General features: G+C 41.8%; 1 protein-coding gene across 5 annotated transcripts in view; it reads left to right on the forward strand.

Moving 5' to 3' along the window:
• Positions 1–5,164: 5,164 nt before the first annotated feature.
• LRRC3B (leucine rich repeat containing 3B) overlaps positions 5,165–19,116 on the forward strand; it is a 45,120-nt gene continuing 31,168 nt past the window's right edge. For 2 of the 5 annotated variants that reach the window (XM_033074106.1, XM_033074124.1), the window contains exons 1-2: positions 5,185–5,263; positions 17,338–17,425. The gene's annotated coding sequence lies outside the window, so the exon portion shown is untranslated. Of the gene's footprint in view, positions 5,264–5,448; positions 5,468–5,825; positions 5,964–17,337; positions 17,426–19,116 lie in introns of those variants that run through there. The other 3 variants (XM_033074096.1, XM_033074142.1, XM_033074115.1) reach the window with 3 other exon arrangements.

The following is a 19,116-nucleotide window of genomic DNA, read 5'->3' on the forward strand; positions in this document are numbered from 1 at the left end:
TTCTTAATCCTCGCAATAGGTGACCTGTTAATTCCATGTAATTCAAGACTTGAAATCAAGATGTCATGTGGCATTAAGCTAACTGCTTTGCAGAAATCCAAGTGCCTCCTATCGATACAGCTGCTTTTCTCACACAGACCTGTAATCTTTAATATAAATCTTCGAAATAACTAAAAGCTCAACAAGTGTCTGTGTTGAGAACTAACTGCCACTAACCTGTTTTGACCAAGATTAAATAGATTTATACTTTTTCTAATATTTAAGTATCCCAGAAACACACGCTGTTTTGTGAGAAGACCAAAACATCAATTTCAACTAATGGATGGCACATAGCAGAAAAATATACTTCCCTACTTATATTGTTCTCTAAATCAGAGCTAGGTGGAGTATGAGCTGAACTAGTTGAGCTTATTTACAACCACTGTTTCTCTCTCAGAGTTAACGAATTCCTGGCAGTCTGAGGATCCTCTGTTATTTAAAACAGGAACTCTCTCCTAAAAGTCACTTCATCTCTTTGCTATAGTAGAAAAGAGACTAAGTAAAAGACCAACAAGAGCTTTCAAATGACAGAATCTGCGAAATACAGGAACACAGAAACTAGTGGTGCTTCTTGAAGGGAGTGTTTAATGCCCAGCAAGTCTCACAAAGCCTTGTGAGGGTAGCTGTGCTTAGAAATCAAGATAGTCTGCACATTGCCAGCACAGAGCTTAAAAAGATTAAGAGACACAAAGGATTTGTACTGGCCCTCTGTAAAGAGGACTTTGATTCATTACCAATCTTCTCAAGGCAAAACCTCATCACCTATACATGCAGTAGCAGTACCTATGGGCTGAGAGGAGAGTGAGGACTGCCAGTACCATCAAGCCTAGAGAGAGAGCAGAAATGGGTATACAATTTAGGAATGCAGCTATAGTGTGAATATTGTGGTTTGTGTTGCTTTTAGTATCTCCAGGTTGCAAAACTTCATGCTTTTTGCTGTTCTTGTGGCTCAACACCGACTGCTGCTCTGGGCTCTGTCTGCATGCTCCCTTGGAGTATGGAGTTATCCCAGGGAGAACGTGCCCCTCATATGTCTTTGCACCACTCTGTATGAAAACAATCACACTCATGAACAGAATAATCCCTCTAAACTCCTAAGCATGTGCTATTAGAGTTTAAACTTTGTGAGATTTAGCTTTTTAATGTACCTACATCTAGAATATTAATTTCATACTACTGTAGGGTATGAAAAGAATTGATCCTGTAATGAAAGGAATATTAGTCAAGGGATAAAGAGAAGGTCACTCAATTTATCTCAGCACTGAAGAAGCAGTATTCTTTCCTGATTTTGTAAAAAGCTATTAATGTCTCAGAAAATCAAGGGAATAGATGGCACCAGATGATTCTTTAATTTAGCCATTGAAATATTTTGTTAATATTTATACATTTTTAAGCACCTAATCCTGTAAAGCCTAGTTTATATGAATAATCCTTACAAACATTCTTGCTGAATTATGTAGGGGTTTTTTGCACTAGAAAAAAAAATAATTTGTGAAAAGATCAGTACTACCAGGCCCTTAAATATTTACAAACACTCATCAAAATTATTTTATGAGGGAAACTGAAGAACCATCTGGTATCCCCTGTTATTTAATGCTCCCTGATTTTCCTAACTACGTGTAGAACTCAGCAAATACTAGCATTTTCTCTCTTATTTGAGGGTAGCCAAATTACCTTTTCCTTATCCTTTAAACTTGCACTCCTTCCTAACAGAGGACTAATCCTTTCACTTCTACCTAAGTAAAATGGACAGACAATGCCAGTAAGCCAGTCAGCAAATCTGCTGCTGGGTTTGTTTAAGGACTAAAGTTTCTTTCACCTAGAATAATAATAAAGTCTTTCTTCTGCACACAACCACCATGACATCAGCAGTATTTCAGTCCTTAAAAATCTGCGACATTTTTAACAGCAAGTGGCTGTGCATCCCTTAACAGTACAGCAATTTCACTATTATAAGCCGCTCTGAGTATAAGCCGCACGTTACAATACAGAGTGTGATAAAAGGCATCTATTCTATCACCATCTCTTGAGGGTGGGGGCAGTGATCCTTATCTCAACGGCAGATATTCTGCTAATGGGCCATCCATTGAAACCAGGCAGGGCATTGTTCTTTATCTTTTCACAACCCATCCTTCCTCCAGTGAGTCATTTTCTGCTAATGGCCATTGAGTCCCACTGTGTAACTGATAAAATTACTGCATCCCATTGGAAGTTGTTCCAGCCAGGGGGAAGAGCCCAACATTTCTTACCAAGATAAAAACAGAGGTTTCGGGACACTAAGGGAGCCCTTTCTCCACTGGACTCCAGAGGAAAACTGGACTTCTCCACATCACCACTGGACCTCCAGAGGGAAACTGCACCTTCTACAGGAGCACTGCTTCAACTGAATCACATCTGTCACTGCAGGAGGATGCAGCCACCATTTAATGGGACTGCTACCAACATCCTGCCTGACAGGGTGTCAGGTTGTACTCTGACTTTGTCAGGGTTTGGAATCTGTTTCTTTGTAGCACTGTATTTCTATTTTAATTTCCCTAGAAAAGAACTGTTATTCCTAATTCCCATATCTTTGCCTGAAAGGCCCTTGATTTCAAAATTATAGTAATTTGGAGGGAGGGGGTTTACATTCCCCATTTCAAAGAGAAGCTCCTGCCTTTCTCAGCAGACACCTGTCCTCCAAACTAAAACAGCAACTTTTTTTCTTTGTCCATATATAAGCTGCACCTGATTATAAGCCGCACTTTGGGTTCGGACCAAAATTTTAGTCAAAATGGTGCGCCTTATAATTGTGAAATTACTGTAATTTTCCCCAGAAAAAGAACTCTGCTCTCCTTTTCAGAGATATACTAAACATCCACTTTTCAACTGAAGATGTAGATGCTTAGCTGCTCTCAGGAGTGAGTCTTTTAGCACAAACCTGCCAACCAGCTACACTAGCTATGTGCAGCTGGTCAAAAAAACTTTTTATTAGGTGCAATTTCAACAACAACAAAAAAGTTTTTCTATCTTTTTCTGAGGATCTGTTTTCTTTGGCAATTACACCTAAATCATTATGATGAATGACATAATGGCTAATGCAGTAAGTTGTTGTGCATGCTTAAGTCAGTCTTTTCTTATATTGTTGTGATATTTAACAATGAAAACAGTTTATTCCACAAAGTACCACTAGAGGTTCAGTTTTAAAGGGAAATAACTGCATTTCTTTTTTTTTTTTTTGTTTTTAGAGGGGGTGGGGAGTGTCAAGCCAAACGAAAAGCAGATCTGCTAACTCCTTTTTTTTTTTTTCCCATTAAAATATTTAAAAACAGCAAATCACTCCAAGGAAGTTTGCAATGCTGGTAATGTGGTGTATTGCAACCAAGTGCATCCATTCTGGGTACTATACCCAGCTGTCATATATCTATACACCAAACAGTAAAAACATGAACACAAGCTTTATTTGAAGAATGGGATGCTGCACGTGAGATTTTGGGTTTGAGTTATCAACAATGGTTAACATTTTTCTACTTCCTTAAAATGAATCTGAGTCAGTTTCAGCTAAAGGAATAAAACTCACAAAGCCTGAAAATTGTTTTCCATTGCAAATAATACAGGGCTAGTAACATAGCCATGGCTTCTTCAGTCAGTTTATCAGCTTTGTAACACAATCAAACACACTGCAAAAAGAAAGGCATGGTCATGTATTAGGGTTTTATTTTTTAACTGATTGTGTCTTCAAAGCTGGGTTGAGTCAGTCAGTGCGAGAATTGTGTAAGGAACTCACGAAAGTGATTTTTATCAAGTTTGTTTTTGTATTTGTTATCATCTCTTATACTAAGAATTTAAAATTATAGGCATATATATAAGTGTTCATGAGCCAATTTGTGAATATTCCTAGGAGAAAGGAGAGCAGGTTTTGCTGTAATACAAAGGCCTGGTCCTGCATTATCTTGCTAATATGATTCAGATAGATTACTCAGGTAAATATTTTTACTTGGGTAGAAACTCACAGGACTGAGGTTTAATGATGGAAAATGACATCTGGCAATGGATTAGTCGCATCCCTTTCCTTTGTCCCCCCTTCCTTCAAAAGACCACCTGTCTGTGACTGTAGCACTCGTCCTTCTGACCTAGAAGTTTCTTTTTAACAATGGCCAATATGGAGATAAAACAGTTTTGTATAGTTAGAGGCAAAAAACACAGCCCAGAGGAAATCAATGCCAATTTGTTTTCTGTTCCATGCAGCATCTTAGGCAGCTTTCACCTCAAAGCAAACCAGCTAAGATGGATCTTTCTAAAACCCATCTGCCCAGGTGCTCTCAACTGAAGACAGGTGACAAAATTCTTTGCTGCACGAAATGAACAGAAAGTTTACTTTGCAGAGCCAGAGTAGAAAAGTGCACAACAGAGAATGTGTTTGAGTGAAAAAGGCAACCAACTGATAATGTTTCTTAAAGTCTGGGTTATGACAAGCCATGCAACTGCTGCAACATAGCACATTTCACAGAAGCACCCCTTGGAGAATAAAGTCACCCTCGCAAGGACCGCGGTAAACCCGAAGCAGGATGTGAATAACGGGATCATCAAACAACGTTGGTGAGGTTGTGCATAGCATAAGTTCACTAATCGTGGTAAACTTATATTATGCATTGGTATTATATTATACATTGGTATTACACATTGGCAATGACAGCTGTTCACTCAGATGAGCAAAACAATTAACCTCATTCGTATTTTGCTGGGCACTGGGGGGAGCAGAAGCACCCTGTGAAGGCACCCCAGGCATGGCTATCTCTGTCCGCGCCCTGCCCCTAGAGCTGGAGGGTGAGAGGCAGAGTCAGCCCCGGGCGGCAGACGGGCAGCATCACCCCTCGCGGGCAGCACCTCCCCGCGGTGCGGTGGGAGCGAGAGGGAGGTCTCCTCCTTCCCTCGCTCTCCGCCCCGCTCTCTCCTCCCTCCCTGCCCGCCTGCCGCCGTGCCCGCAGCCGCAGCGCAGGGCAGGGAGCGGCGGCGCGGCAGGCACAGCCTCCGGCAGGCACAGCCTCCGGCGGGCGCCCGGCGGAGCAGCAGGGCGGGCGGGCGTTGGCAGCGCCCGGCCCCGCCGCGCCGCCCGCAGGCTCCGCCCGGCGCTCCCATGGCGCGGCGGCCCCGCGCCAGGTGAGCAGCGCTGCCTGTTGCGCCGAGCCGAGCGGAGCGGAGCCGCCGGGGCCACACGCCGAGAAGTTTTGCGGGAAGGCTCCGCGATGTGAGTTGCGGCGCCCCGCGGGTGCGCTGGGTGGGGGCGGCAGCGCCGGGAGGAAACTCGACGGGAAGGGAGCGGGGGTAAGGCGATCGGCGCTGCTGCCTCCGAGGGGCTACCGCCGTGCCGTGCCCCTTGCCCGGCAGCGATCGGCGAGGGCCACCGGAGGTGCCCCCTCCCCCAGTTCGTGCTGGCGAACCTCCGGTGTCCGTGAGTCCTGGGGCTGACGGGGTCGGGATTCCGCCGAGGCAGCGGGATATGGGGAGGGAATCCAGAGGCGGAGGCTGCGGGAAGGGGGTTGACACCCTCTCGCTTGGAGGCAAACGGGTATGAGACCCGCCGCCCCCGATCCCGTACGGAGCAATATCAGAAGAAGGGGTGGAAAATGCAGTCCCCTCCCATCCGCGTGTTCCCGGGTGCTGGCCGCTGTCCCTGCCGGGGCGGCTGCCCGAGGTCGTTCGCGCTGCTCCGGTGCGGGCGGCGGCCGGGGCGCCGAGCGGGGCTGCCGGGGAAGGGGGGCGGCGGAGGCGGGGACGGGTGGGAAGACGCCGTGTGTGTTGCCGTAGGATTTTTCCACTTTGAAACCTATCAGGATCAGTTGCTACGGTTCGGGCGGCGGTGGCCGCGATGCGGGGGGAGGGGGGAAGAGGGCATCTCCCTCCGAACGGGAGCAACAAATGGCAGCAGCGGTGCCTGCTGCGCCCAGGTGAGCTGCGACGCCCCCGCTGCCCGGGGAGGCACCGGGCGGGACCGGAGCGGGAGGCGCTGGAGCTGCCCCGGGGCACCGTGCGGGGTGCGGGGAGTCCCCGGCCCGGGACTGGAACGGGGGTTCGGGGGACCCGCGGGGCGCTCCGTGCGACCCGGCGGTCGCGACCTCTGAGCCTGCACAGAAATGTCGTGATCTCTTGCAGCAAGCGGTGCTGTGGGTACTGTGTCTCTGTGGGAACTGCGGGCTCTTCTCTCGCCTTTCTGGCAAGCTACCCGTCCAGACTTTACCTCGCCAAAAATTTGGAAAATGCCTCAGGATGTGCCAGGGAGAATTCTTATTTCCTTCTTTGCTTCTGCCTTAAAAAATTAGGAGATTCTAGAGTATCGGTTAGAAAATGTGAGAGTGATTCAGGCTGTCGGTTATCGTCCAATCTTTCTGATTGTCCCTAGATAGCAGAAATGGTGTAATTACAGAATGAAAACAGCCAAACAACTTGAAAAGCATAAATAGCCCAACCACCCAAAGAGTCAGAATGAGAACCAGGCAAATAACATTGAATGCTCTCCTCAAAGAAGTAATCCTAGAGTTATTTACACAGATATGAAAATGACAGAATAAGCTAAAGCTTTTGAGATTATTGGAATTAATTAAAATATAATAGCCATGAGAAAATGGTAGAGATTTGGTGAGGAAAGGAAAATAACCCTTATTCAGTCTGAAAACTCTGACTGGTGTAGCCTTTTCTAAATGCTGAAAAGACCTATCAAAAATTTCTTCCTATGGTAACCTGTCTAATAATTTGTAGGTTTAAATTGGAAGGTGTGCGTCACGCCCTACTGAAAGCAGTAGCTTGAAGGCTTTGATATAGAGCACCCCAGTGTTCATGTGGCTTACCTATTGATAATTATTCTTAATAATTTAATTTAAAAGTAAAGGCTTCTGGTTTGGCTTAAAGGGAAAGAAAATAAGCTGTAGAATGAAATAAATTTGCAAAACCTTTGCTGCGTTCAGAGTCTAATTTTCTAGTTTAGCTTCTAAATATTAAAATTGCTCAGAATCAATGATAACTGCGATTGTGGCATCCCTTACTTGGCGAGTTGTGTGGATTTCTGTGGGATTACTTCTACAGTCAATATTCTGATGGCTCAAGATGGCAGGATCAGGCCCATAGAGAGTTCCAGTGTGCAGCACTGTGTAGGGTTGTGCCCATTGGCGCTAATGGGACGATTTGGACTTCGGTAAGAGAAGACTGTGAGGTTAAGTCCAGATCTCTTGCATTTATTCAGCTATTGCTGGCTGTGTCGCTGAACCCTGATCTTGCCTTCCCCTGAGGTCTGCTGTAAAATTTGCACCGACTTCAGTCCAACCAAAACGAGCTCCTGTGTGATTGTAGTTTTCAATTGCCTTAGGGTGGATTGAAGCTGCTGAGTGTCTTGGAGATGAGCGCCTGAGTGAGTGAGGATTGTACCTGCAACTATCAAGAATCAATGTGTTTTGCCTCAAATGTGAGATTAATTGAAAGAGAAGTATCATTTAATAGGCATCTAAGTCTGTGCTCTGGATTCAGTCCTGAGCTAATACAGTCCCATGAGAGCTTTGCTATATGTAAATGGAGTAGCAAGACTTAAGGGTATAGGTGTGATTTGCCTTTTCCATGTGCTTTATGGATCCGTATTTCAAATCATTTGGGAGGTAGGAGATTCTTCCTGCTCACACTGAAACAGCATTAGAGTAACTAGAGTAACAGACAAATGCATGATATGTCAGCTCAAGAAATATCCTCCCGGCAGGAGCAGTGGAATTTATAAAACTCAGCTGTATTCAGAAGTGCTAACTCAAGTGTCTAAAGCCAGGGAAAATGTATTGCTTCATTTCAAAAGCACCTTTAGATGTTCAGTTAAATAATAAGGTGCTTCTGTGTCTTGTTTTTAAGGATATTGCCTGTCACTTTACTAGGAATATTTACGTGAGTAACACAAGGAATACATGGCTCACTGGCAGGAAGATTTTAAACTTTTTAATGAAGTGGATGATTTAAACAAGAAGGAATATGGATAGAAATGTTTCTTGTTGCCACTTCATTTCATCAGAAGATGAACCAAGGAAGGTACTTCCTCTCAGAGTGGAATACTGCGTTTGTAGTGACTTACTGGATTTGCATGTAACTACTGTCCTTGTTGTCATCTGCATGCCTGATCTTAGGATCAGCATTCATTAGAGAATACAAATTAAATTAGTGTTCTGTGGCTAGCAAAATAATACCCCTAATTTTACTTCATTCAGTAAGCTTTGTTCATAAGCTTAGAGAAAACTCTTTTGAAGCAAATTTTGTAATAATGATAAACAGAAACTTACTTCAAAATGATGGTATTTTGAGCCGAGAATAAATTATTTGAGTTAATAGACTATGTAGCATTTACCTTGGTTTCTTGGGCCAAGCATTTTTAAGTTAATATTTTATTTACTAAAAGTAACCTTCAGAAAGTGCAATTTTGGTGGAGCACTTCAGTACCGGTCTGAAGCAAGTGCCAGTATGTCTACAGAAAGTATAAGCAAAAAGGATTTAGGATTTTCTCAGCACCTTCAGTAAGTATTTTTAAAGAGATTACACCTGTGAATACATGGATGAGCAAGGTATATCTTCTAGTCTTAAATCCAGTGTGCTGTGGGTGAAGTAGCATCACATTTGGAGATGTTTTGGTGAATTTAATCTCTGCTTCTAGTTTCAGTCCAGCTCTTTTCATAAGTAGTTTCTGTGCTTCCATCATTCTGGCTCAGTTGTTAGTCTGGATGTACAGCAGACTTGTGGGTGCATCCCAGAGGGAAAATGAGTGTGATGTGGTATTGGTTTTACTCACTGCTTCATCAGAGCTTGTGGTTCAGATAAACAGTTGCTGTGGAGCTCACTGTGGAGGAGGATGTCATTAGTTCACCATGCTTAAAGATGCATGATCTGCTTCATGGAAATTTCTGTGGGTGACTGGTGCCTGTGTCTGTCCTTGCCACTGATGACCTGCACTTCTCCCCATAAGCTCATCAGCACTATGTCCAGCACCAGCTTGCTTTTCGCACTTAGTTTGAACTTGGAAATGCAAACACAATGCTTACTGTTACCAAACAACAAAGTACCTTTTATTCCTCTCTCTGGCTATTTAAATGCTCTATTGAGTACCTGCAACAAGCAGACCTTTTTAAAAAACTGGCACATTTCTGACTGACTTGCACAATGGACATGGGGAAGTCTTTTTACCATAAGGATCATCCCTGCTCCTGAGTTCTGTTTTCCATCATCAAGGAAAAGGCAGTGGTTACTGAACTAATTAAGATGGTGTTTCTTTCTCTGGAGGGTATGAACTTTTTATAAGGATGAAAAAAAGAGAGGTAGACAAATGGGAACAGATGCAGAAGGCCACATGTCCTCAAAACAGGGGAGAAGTACATGACAACAGGGAGAAAGTAGTGGCTAATCTGAGTAATTTGACTCTTGAAGTTGAGGTGATTCAGGCTGCACCGTAGCCCTCTGGCTTGGCTCCATGCTGTGCCAGGGATTTGTCATGGCCCTGCCATAGGCCTTCAGAAAAGATGTGCTGGTTGAGTTCAGTGGGACTAGAATTTCGCTTTTGGTATCTCAGCTCCACTGACAGAAAGGAGATAAAAAATGCCTCTTGAGGAAATGGCTGGTAAAATGCTTTTTCAGAGATAGATTGAGCAGGATAATTGGACTTTTTACTTAAACAGAGATGAAAATTAGCACTACAGATCTTGATGTGCTTGATTAAGGTTTACCTCTGCTTTTCAGCTAGCTAGTGTGTGTGTTCTAAATGAATTTGGCGCTTCATTAATAGCAGTTTCATAAAGCTGCTAACTTATCCTTTGAGAAGAAGAAAAACGTTAACCTCTACTTGCCAAATAGTACTATAAAGATATGCTAATAAGAAAAAAATGAAAAGTGATAGATTTGAGTGACAATACATAAATGGGATACTTCTCTGGCTTGGAAGCAGGAAAGCAAGTGGAGACTATTTAATTATTTAAGGAACAGTAAATGAAAAGTCCGTTCTCAAGTCACAGTAAAAGGAGAAACTAACAGAATTTTGAAAGGTTAGGAGAGAGAAACAATGCATAAAGAAAGTAGAAGGTGGACAGGAAGGGACGGAAGGGTCAGGGGATGGACACAGGATTTCTATGGAGTTCTCAGTTGGAAAGTATTGCCTGTATATTGTGGTGCTTGCATAACAACCAGTATTTTACTCAAACTGTGGAAGTTTGGCACACAGTGTTCTCGAGGGGGGTCACTTCGTGTTCCCACTTCATCCTCTGGATGCACAACCTCAGTTAATAGGGCATGTGCTTCTAAACATGGCATGTCTTAGGTGCAGGGCTCTCTTAAGAGATTTACTTTGTGCATGTTGTTAGTTTTAATAGTGCTATCATTTACTTCTGTCAAAGTTGCTTCCTCCACCAAACAATGGCACTGGTTTTAAATGGAGTATTTTTTGCAGTTTACCAAAACTCGGTTACACACTTTTGCAACTCTAGTTACTAAAGATATGTTGTATATTCAAGACCATGAGTATTCAGCATTTCATTCCAAATGTCTTCATTGGGAGTTACTGGGACACAGGAAAAGCATGTGAGGGCTGTTTTCCCTCATGTAGGTTACAAATGTGTATTGTTTTGGCAGCATTTGCTTAATGCAAAATATTCTTGTAATACTTAAAAAGTATACATTGTTATTGCTTGTGAGTAATTTGCAGCAAAAAGGTGAGGGCTTTGGACATGAAAATAAATCCATGGTGCTTGCCATTGTAAAGGCATTGCAATTAAAAGAAAAGGAAAAGCACTGGGTCAACAGTGTTGAGTTCCTGCAAGTACTTCCTCTCCTTTAAAAGCAGAGACAAATACGTCTTCCTCTTTAAAGAGGAACTGCAACAAAAAAATTCGTGTGCAATTGCTTGTTAGGTCATATATGGTTAAGCAAACAATGGTGGTTATATATCTTAGTGATGAAATTCCATCTTAATCTTTAATCAGCATTGCAACCAAAATAAATATAAATTACTGTGTTTTAATTCTTGACTTTTTAACCTGTTTCTATTCTGTGTTTGGAAATGAAAATAGGCACAATCTCTTTAGGCTTCCATTTAAATTATTTTTATTTTTAGTTCTTTATATAGCAGTGCTTATATATTGTTTTCAATCTTTTTTCTTAAAAGCAAAGAAAAAACCCAGAAAACCTTTTCTTACACTTCTAAAAACACTTCTGCAATCCTGTTTTTCACTCCGAAGATTTATTTGGAAATGTTGATGTTCTGTCATACTTACCTCCATCTAGGCAAAAAAAACCCCTGGTAGTTGCCAGGAGCAAAAACTGTAGAATCAATATGTGCAAATACATGAGTTGCAGAAGAGGGGAGGTCCTCAATGGCAGGAGACTGACTGTTGGCAAGACTGGAAATTGGTAAATCCAGGGGTCAGTCTTTATATAGTATATCTTGCTAGAACTGGGTTTGGTTTTGTTGGTTTTTTTTTCTAGATGTAGTTACTGCAAATGGTCTTAAAGTACATTTTTATTCTTACATTTTATTAAATGTAATTATTGTTATAAATGTCATAAGAGTGATCCTTGGTTCTTTTCTCCTAAAATAAAGTTATCAGGCTAATTCTGCTATTGCAACCCTCAAATAGTGTGATAGTGTTTCTAAATGTCCTTTTTGCCCTTGTTTTCAGCTTTGTTGACACCAAGTCATTGAGATGAGAATTGGTGACTTTTAAACAGTCTATTTTTAACAAAGTTTGTAATAGAGTATTAGTGTTCATGAATGTTTGTCAGTCCCAGTCTGCATAAGCACTAAAAGGGAAGGCATGTATCAGAGGAGATCTGCTTCTAAGTGCTCGTTTTCAACTTTGTTGTTCTCTGGGTGTGCCTGGTCCTGTTCTCTAGGTGGGTCTACCAGTTTTTACACTGCTGCTGCAAGGACATCTTTTTTTCAAAGCTGAGAGAATCCAAACTGAAACCCTTTTCTTAGGAATTGTCTATATCATGTTATAAAATGAGATACAAATGGGAAATTTCAGTTTCTAGGATCTTCTAACTCAGAGTGAAATAGCTCCTCAAACTTCAGATCATAGTGTTTCTCAGACCTTTACGTGTCACTTGTAACACACTGCATTTAACCAAAGCACACAATTCAAGTAGAATAAGAACATCTCAGCTCCGACTGAAAAGCAGCACATGGATGACAGCATGCAGTCCAGGTAATCCTTTCTTTTCCTGTATGTTTTGAGGCTGCAGAGCTGACATGTCATGTCCCTATACACTGGAATTTTGATCCCTTCTTGGTTATAAGCAGGACTGTTGTCATTGAAAGGCTAATAATTTCTGTTCAGAAAATGTGTTGGTCATTTTCTCTTTCCAGAGTCTTTCACGGGTTTTGCCCTTTGGCAGAAAACATTTTATCTGTATTCTGCTCATCACTTTCATCAATTACTTGCTATGCTTATTGGCATCTCTGATGCATAGTGAGTGTTAGGAATAATTTCTTGATGGAAAGGGTTATCAAGCATTGGAATAGGTGTTTGAGTCACCATCCTTGTAGGTATTTGGAAGATGTGTAGATAAGGCACTTAGGGACATGCTTTAGTGGTGGACTTGGCAGTGGTGAGTTAACAGTTGGACTCAAAGATCTTTTCTAACCTAAATGATTCTGCGATTCTATAAATACTTATTTTGCTAGAGTAGGACTTGACAGGATTTAGACATGCAAGAAACCTAAATCTTTGGCTCAGGAAATAATCCTGATGGATACAAATGGTATTTCGATAACTTTCGATCCAAAAATGTTTCTTGCAAAGCGACAGGACTGTTCTTCTTGCCAGTCATGGCAGGTGCTCCATCTGTACAAATACCACCTAATTTGAACGAGTCAAGCTTGACTTTTTTTTTCCACTATCTGCCACATTTTCAACAATTTTTTCTCTATTCTTTAAACAAGTGTGAGGCAGCAGTGTAGAATGAAATGGACAGAGGCCAACCAATTACTTAATTATAGTAGTTTTTTTTTAACACATTGAACAGCAGCAGTCAACTGTGCAGTGTCAGTAGCATTGCAGTTTCTCTTGGTTGTGAGCAAAAAAGAAAAAAATTACATGAATCTGTTAAAATTTGAAATGCATGCTGTTGTATTGTCTAATGCCATCTCATCCCTTCCCATTGTCATGCTGTGTGAACAACTGTGGACATATCAGCTGTGTGCTGTTCTTTCAGTCTGGTTTGTGCAGAAATAATTGATGTACCCTCTTGTAGTCAGGCTTTGTTGTCTGAGAACAGCCCTTTCTCACAAGCTTGCCATAAGGGATATTTGCTATTACACCTTTGTCACTGATTTCAGCTCACGGATATGTATTTATTTTTTCTGTGTAAAAAGCTGTCATGCTGGGAATCTTTCTTGAGGTGAAATCTGACTACAGGTCAGATGCACTAAAATAGATTTTCCATTACTTTCAAGATTAATTTGTATAAAAATACCATTCCAATCTGGACTTTCTGTGTGGCTGTATCACCACAAACATACTTCTAGAGACCTTCTCTGTTCTCCAAAGAACTTTCCTGAGAGAAACAATCTCTATGCAGTGAAAGCTCCATGCGCTGTCATCTTAGTATTTTTTTTCTCTATGTCATGCATGACTTGGCAGGCAATGCTTTGATGATAAGTAAATGGATTTTAAAAGCTTATGGATGTTTGAATTAACTGGGAAATCATTAGAAAAGCATAAGGTGAGTGAGGTTGCACAGGTCCTTTATTTTCCCTTGCTATGGGGCTACAGAGCAGGTGTTCTGTGGGGTCCCAAAAGGAGTTTTGTTGACTGGAGTTAGTGTGTCTTGTTTCATTGAAGCAGTATTTAATCAGTGAGCTGACTGCTAGTTTTAAATTCTGATTCTTGAAGCTGTGGAGTGCAGCTTTGAATACCGAGTAAATGCTTGGGCATCTGCAAAGGAGACTAAAATATTATCAGGCTTGCACAGCAGTTCTTCATTAATGTAAAGCATTGGGGAGCTAGGGGCTGATTCTATGACCTCAGGTGTTTTCCATTCACTTGGCTGCTCCAAGTAGCCTCTTCCATTTCCTATGCATCCACCGTTTCCTCAAATTATTTTTGTAAAGGTATATTGTTGCCTTCTAAAAGTACATAAGGCTAGGGGTTTGACTGTTGAATTTAATAAATATCGGTATTGACGTAGAATTGACATTTTTGTAAGTGTAGATGTGATGTATGCATGAGGAGCTAATGTGACTTTAAAAGCATTTGATCACAGCCCTTATGACATTATTTGTGCATTTTGGACCAGTCGCTGGCAGATAAAGGGCACTGACAGGGTAGCATTTTAGTGACTTTAAATACCACAGCTGACAGAGAAAGATTGAATTTTTAAGGATCAGCTATCAGGGAAGTGAACTTCAGTATTCCCATCTCTAGAAAAAAAAACAAATGTGTTTTTGTTTTTAATTACAGATACTGAGGCTGTGGTCAGTTGATGCAGAGGTAGCCTGAGTGCAAAGGCGAAAAGTTTATGGTGGTGGAAATTGGAGATTGGTGAGAGGTGGGCTTCTTGCTAACAGTGATATTACTCAGATTCTCTGTTTTTACTCATACACCTGACTGTTCTTGGAATCACCTAGCAGCATTTGGCATGGAAGTGTTGCTCCTGGAAACAGTTTCAATCTGAGAAATTAGCCATAAACTTCGACCCTTTTCCTGTATAACTCAGACTACATGGTTTTGTTTGACAACTTAATAGTTGTACCTAAGCTGTCTTTAAAAATGTTTTGCACTTGAACTTTATTAATCTTGAATAGATTACTTTTTCAAATGAATTTTTATAGTTACCACTAAATAAAGGATGAATCTGGGAAAAAGAAATTAAAAGCAAGTGATCTGTATCTTCACTTCCAAAACAAATGCAATATAAATAATTACATTCTTTTCAACATTTTCAGGCCAGAATGGGAAAAAAGAAAAAGCCCATCTGTGTAAACCTTCTGAAACCTGTTTCCTGTGCCATTGCCTGTACTCCTTCAGGTTACAGAGAAGCACAATATTCCTCAGGTGCCATAAGGAGAATATAGCTATTACATGGTCTTGGCAACAAGCAGAGAAAACTGTGGATGAGTGCCAGGTGCCCCACACTGGGTCGCAGTGCCAGGGTTGCAGAAGGACATGGATGTTTGCAGGCTCCCTGTGAGCCTCCTCACCACAAGGACAGCGTGCACCTATGGCCACATCAGACCACAGCTTTGGGGTGCACCTCTTTTCTGAAGGGCTCTAAGGGACATTGCAAAGTTAACCTTGCCTCCTTATGCTGTGTTGTAATTCCCCATAATGGTGAAAACCTTTAATTTTTCATTAAGGTTTTGACCCTTGGTTCATTTGAAGGGTAATCTTGATTTCCTTGCTCCTGCAGAAAAAAAACCACAAACAAACAAACAAAGCAAAAGCACCAACCACTGTCAGTACTAATTCATCAGATGTGACGGGGTTTGCGTTCTTCAGCTTGGGTTTGCGTGTCAGGATTTAGGGAAAATGGAATGAGAGGGAAGTGTTTTCTGTAAAGAGCTGGCAGGGATGTACCAGATAAAATACCCATGTAAGAAGGCTCATCTGAAGAGATGAAAGGCAGAGTAATCAGCACCTGCAGAAGCGTTTCCTTTAAAGTTTGTGCTTCTGGTGAGCGGTAAAAGATAAAACACCCCACTAATACAACAGCATGTCCTTGCTAAGCCTACAGCTGCTTTCTTGGTAGCCCTGAAGGAGGCATCTTGATGGGCCCTGAGAAAATGAGTGTTTTGGACATGCATATGTCAAGGGGATTTGTCAAGGCTGAGACATGAATACTGGTGCAAAGGCCAAGTCACGGAGCTCCTAATGCATCCAGGGACGGGTCTCAGTCAGGAGCTCAGTCTCTGGGATCGCAGCTGTGTGATGGGCTCATAGCTGTCAGCAGTGATGGGCATCCCTTCAAAGTTTCTTCGAGAGCTGAGCTTTTCTATAAAAGTGGAGTTTCTTTATAGGTTGGGTGGCTGGTCCAGGATGGAAAAGGAATGATGGCAAGTTTTTAGGACTTGCTGCTGCCAGATTCAGTAATGCTTGCTGTACTCTAAAATACCAGTTTGACTGTTAACATGAATATTGTCAGTGTAAGTAGATGGTGTTTTTAATTGCTGTTCTTCTCATAAGGCCTTCAGGGTTGTGATTGAAGACTACAGGAGGGCTTTTCCAATACCTTACTGAGCAAAAGTGCTCAATTCCTTTTCTTTTATTAAGTGGCATGGTGTAGGGGTAAAATGGGTAGATGAGATTTCAGTGTTCTCGGCACCGGGTGGAAGGGAGTCCCCATGTGACTTTCGGAATATGGGTTTGCAATATTTTCTAACTTGCCAGGCATTTCTCCTTTGTTTTGTTTTGCTTCCTCAGTACTTTTAAGACCTTGTTCTATTTTTCCTCTGAACCAAAGCGATGTTTAAAGTACAAAGTCCATGAAAGATGTTGGTACAACAAAGAAAAAAAATCCTAGAAGAGGCTTAGGAGGTCTGAGATGGGAGGTGAATTTTATTTTGGGAGGAGTTCTTTTCCTTTCTCAGGGGAAAATGATCCTTCTAAATAAGTAGGTAAAGTGTTCTCAGGTGACAGAAGAGTCTTCAAAATGCTTAAACAAGTACAAAATCTCTGTGTTTCCCAGTTAAGGAGGGAAAGATGTTTTATTATAACATAGACCTGTAATAAGTTAATAAAAAGTAAATTTTGTGTAATTTTCCTTGAAAGTGTTTTGATACTAATGAGAATCCTTACAGTCCCTAAACTTTCTAGAGCTTTCTTTTTATCCTGCTGTCTTCCCTTTTCACTGCCGCTGCTCTCAGAAAAAGCTGTTTACCCCTCTCTTCGAGGTGTCAGCTACACAGGATTTCTCCAAGGCACCAACTTGACACTTTATGTGGGCTAAGGGTTGCATGAAAGAGGGCAGCAAAAGTCTTTCAGTGCAGGTGCCTGGAGCTGGCCTTTCTGTACTCTTGCTGGAGCTGATAGCTGGATCTTCTGGGGAAGAAGCTGGATTTTTTGAGGAGAGGAAACCACAGGAATGTGCCTAGATTCAGAGCTGAGACTGGGGTTATATAGAGGTTGTGATTAGATTGGTATTTACTTTCGAAACATCAGTATTATGGATTTCTTTTTCTTTTTTTGCTTGAGAACCACTTATATTTAAAGATTTCAGGTAAACCTGTGTCTGAGCTTGGTGGAATTGCTTTGATTTATGTGGGTGTAAGGTATAATAGATTTATGTCCATAATGTGCATGCTGTCTCAATTTTTTACAGACTTATGGAAAATCATAATGAAAACACCTTGAGAATGGATGTTATTTGTACTGATTTGAACACAGGATATTTCCAGATGGGAACTGAGGTATTGTTCCTAACTTGTAATATAAAAATACTTGAAATAACTGTTTCTGGGACTTTAGCATTATCTGTTGAATTCTAATCTACCTTTGTCATCTGACGGACTACTAAACAAGATTCAGCTCAAAATTATAGAAGTGACAGGCATACAATGCATTTCATTCCTGCTGAGCCCAGTTAGGTAGTTAGTCTGGGGAGATTTGGATCTTGCTTCTGTCATTCAAGAGCAGTCCTTTGGAGGAGATTTGCAGAATATGTATTTGTGCCTATAAATCCCTCACTTCCCCCTGCAAAAAGGTAGAATTTCTGTTGCAACCCTACTGTGTTGAGGAAGCAGCATTTTTTCTTTTTTTTTTTTTTTTTTTGCTTTTTCCCTCCTTTTTCAAAGCCCAGCACTTGTGGTGAATTGGTGAATTCCGTCTGCCACTGGCTGTGCTTCCCTTCTGCAGTGCTGAAGATGTAGAATTGCTATTACGCAGAATTGCTTCTGTGTTCTGTCAGTGTTTGACTCCTTGCAGCTGGCAGTGAATTGAAGAAATCATATGTATGGACGCCCAAACTCTGCCCTTGGCTACACTTTTGAAAACCTGTGACATTATACAGTTGGCTTGGAATGGCTTAAGAAATCCCATGAGATCCACCCTGCTGAAGGTTGCTCTGTAAATGTTAGACAGGGCTGTTGTTTTTGTTCTAGTGCATTTTACTCTAAAGCTGCACCTGAGCTGCAGCTGATGATACTGTTTCATAACATTGAAAAGGAGGGACAGATTTGGAGTGTGAGATGTGCTGTGCTGTCAGTGGAGTTTGTCACTGAAACTGTCCTACTGGGTGCCACAGCAGTGTCTGTGCTGGTAGAAAGATGTGCTCAGTGGGCTTCTGGTTCCTGACAGTGTTCAAGCCATTGGTCACCATGCAACCATCCTCCTCTACAATCTGATCTTTGGGAAAGAACCAGGTCCATCTGCTAGCAGGATTGGCGCAGTGGTGACCAGCACCCTGGGACATCTTGCACAGGAGTGAGTCCCAGGCAGCAGAGGATGTTTCTTCTGGGCCAAGAAAACTGTGTTTAGATCTGACACGTTTCTAGCATCATCCAGTACAGGGGAAGCACAGGGCTGAGGAACCCCTTTGTTCTTCAGGCTCTGGGGACTGGCCCATGGTGGTGTAGCTGAGTGCCCTGTGGCTGTGAAGCATAGTGTAAAGGAGATGTATGGATGGGCCCATATGATCCTTTTACTTCATGTTTAGTGCAGTACCACGGGAAATAATGTTCAGGCAGATACTGTACTGACACAGCATCTTTGACTCATGCTGATCTTTGCCAGTATGAACAATACTTCATGCAGCTTGTCTACAAATAACCAAAGAGCTTGAATAGTTGTATAATACTTATTTTTAAAATAGCTACGGTGATAGACCTGAGCAGATTGAAGTTGCAGTGAAAAAAGTCCTGCCCTAAGTAATTTACTTTAATTCTTAGTTTCTGTGTCTTGGGGCCCTTGGGAGACAAGGAAACAAATTATGAGATGTGAGGAAGGTAAGCAGAAGATACGATGACAGGTATTATACACGCCTCCAGGACTGTCACTGGGTATTTTTATCTACTTCTAAATTTTGGAAAATTTTCAAAAATAAGAGTTCTATGTATTTTTTTCCAGACTGAATGGAAATTTTGCCATTAATATAGAAAGGAAA

Source organism: Catharus ustulatus, chromosome 1, assembly GCF_009819885.2.
Source record: "Catharus ustulatus isolate bCatUst1 chromosome 1, bCatUst1.pri.v2, whole genome shotgun sequence".
Classification (NCBI taxonomy): Eukaryota; Metazoa; Chordata; class Aves; order Passeriformes; family Turdidae; genus Catharus; species Catharus ustulatus.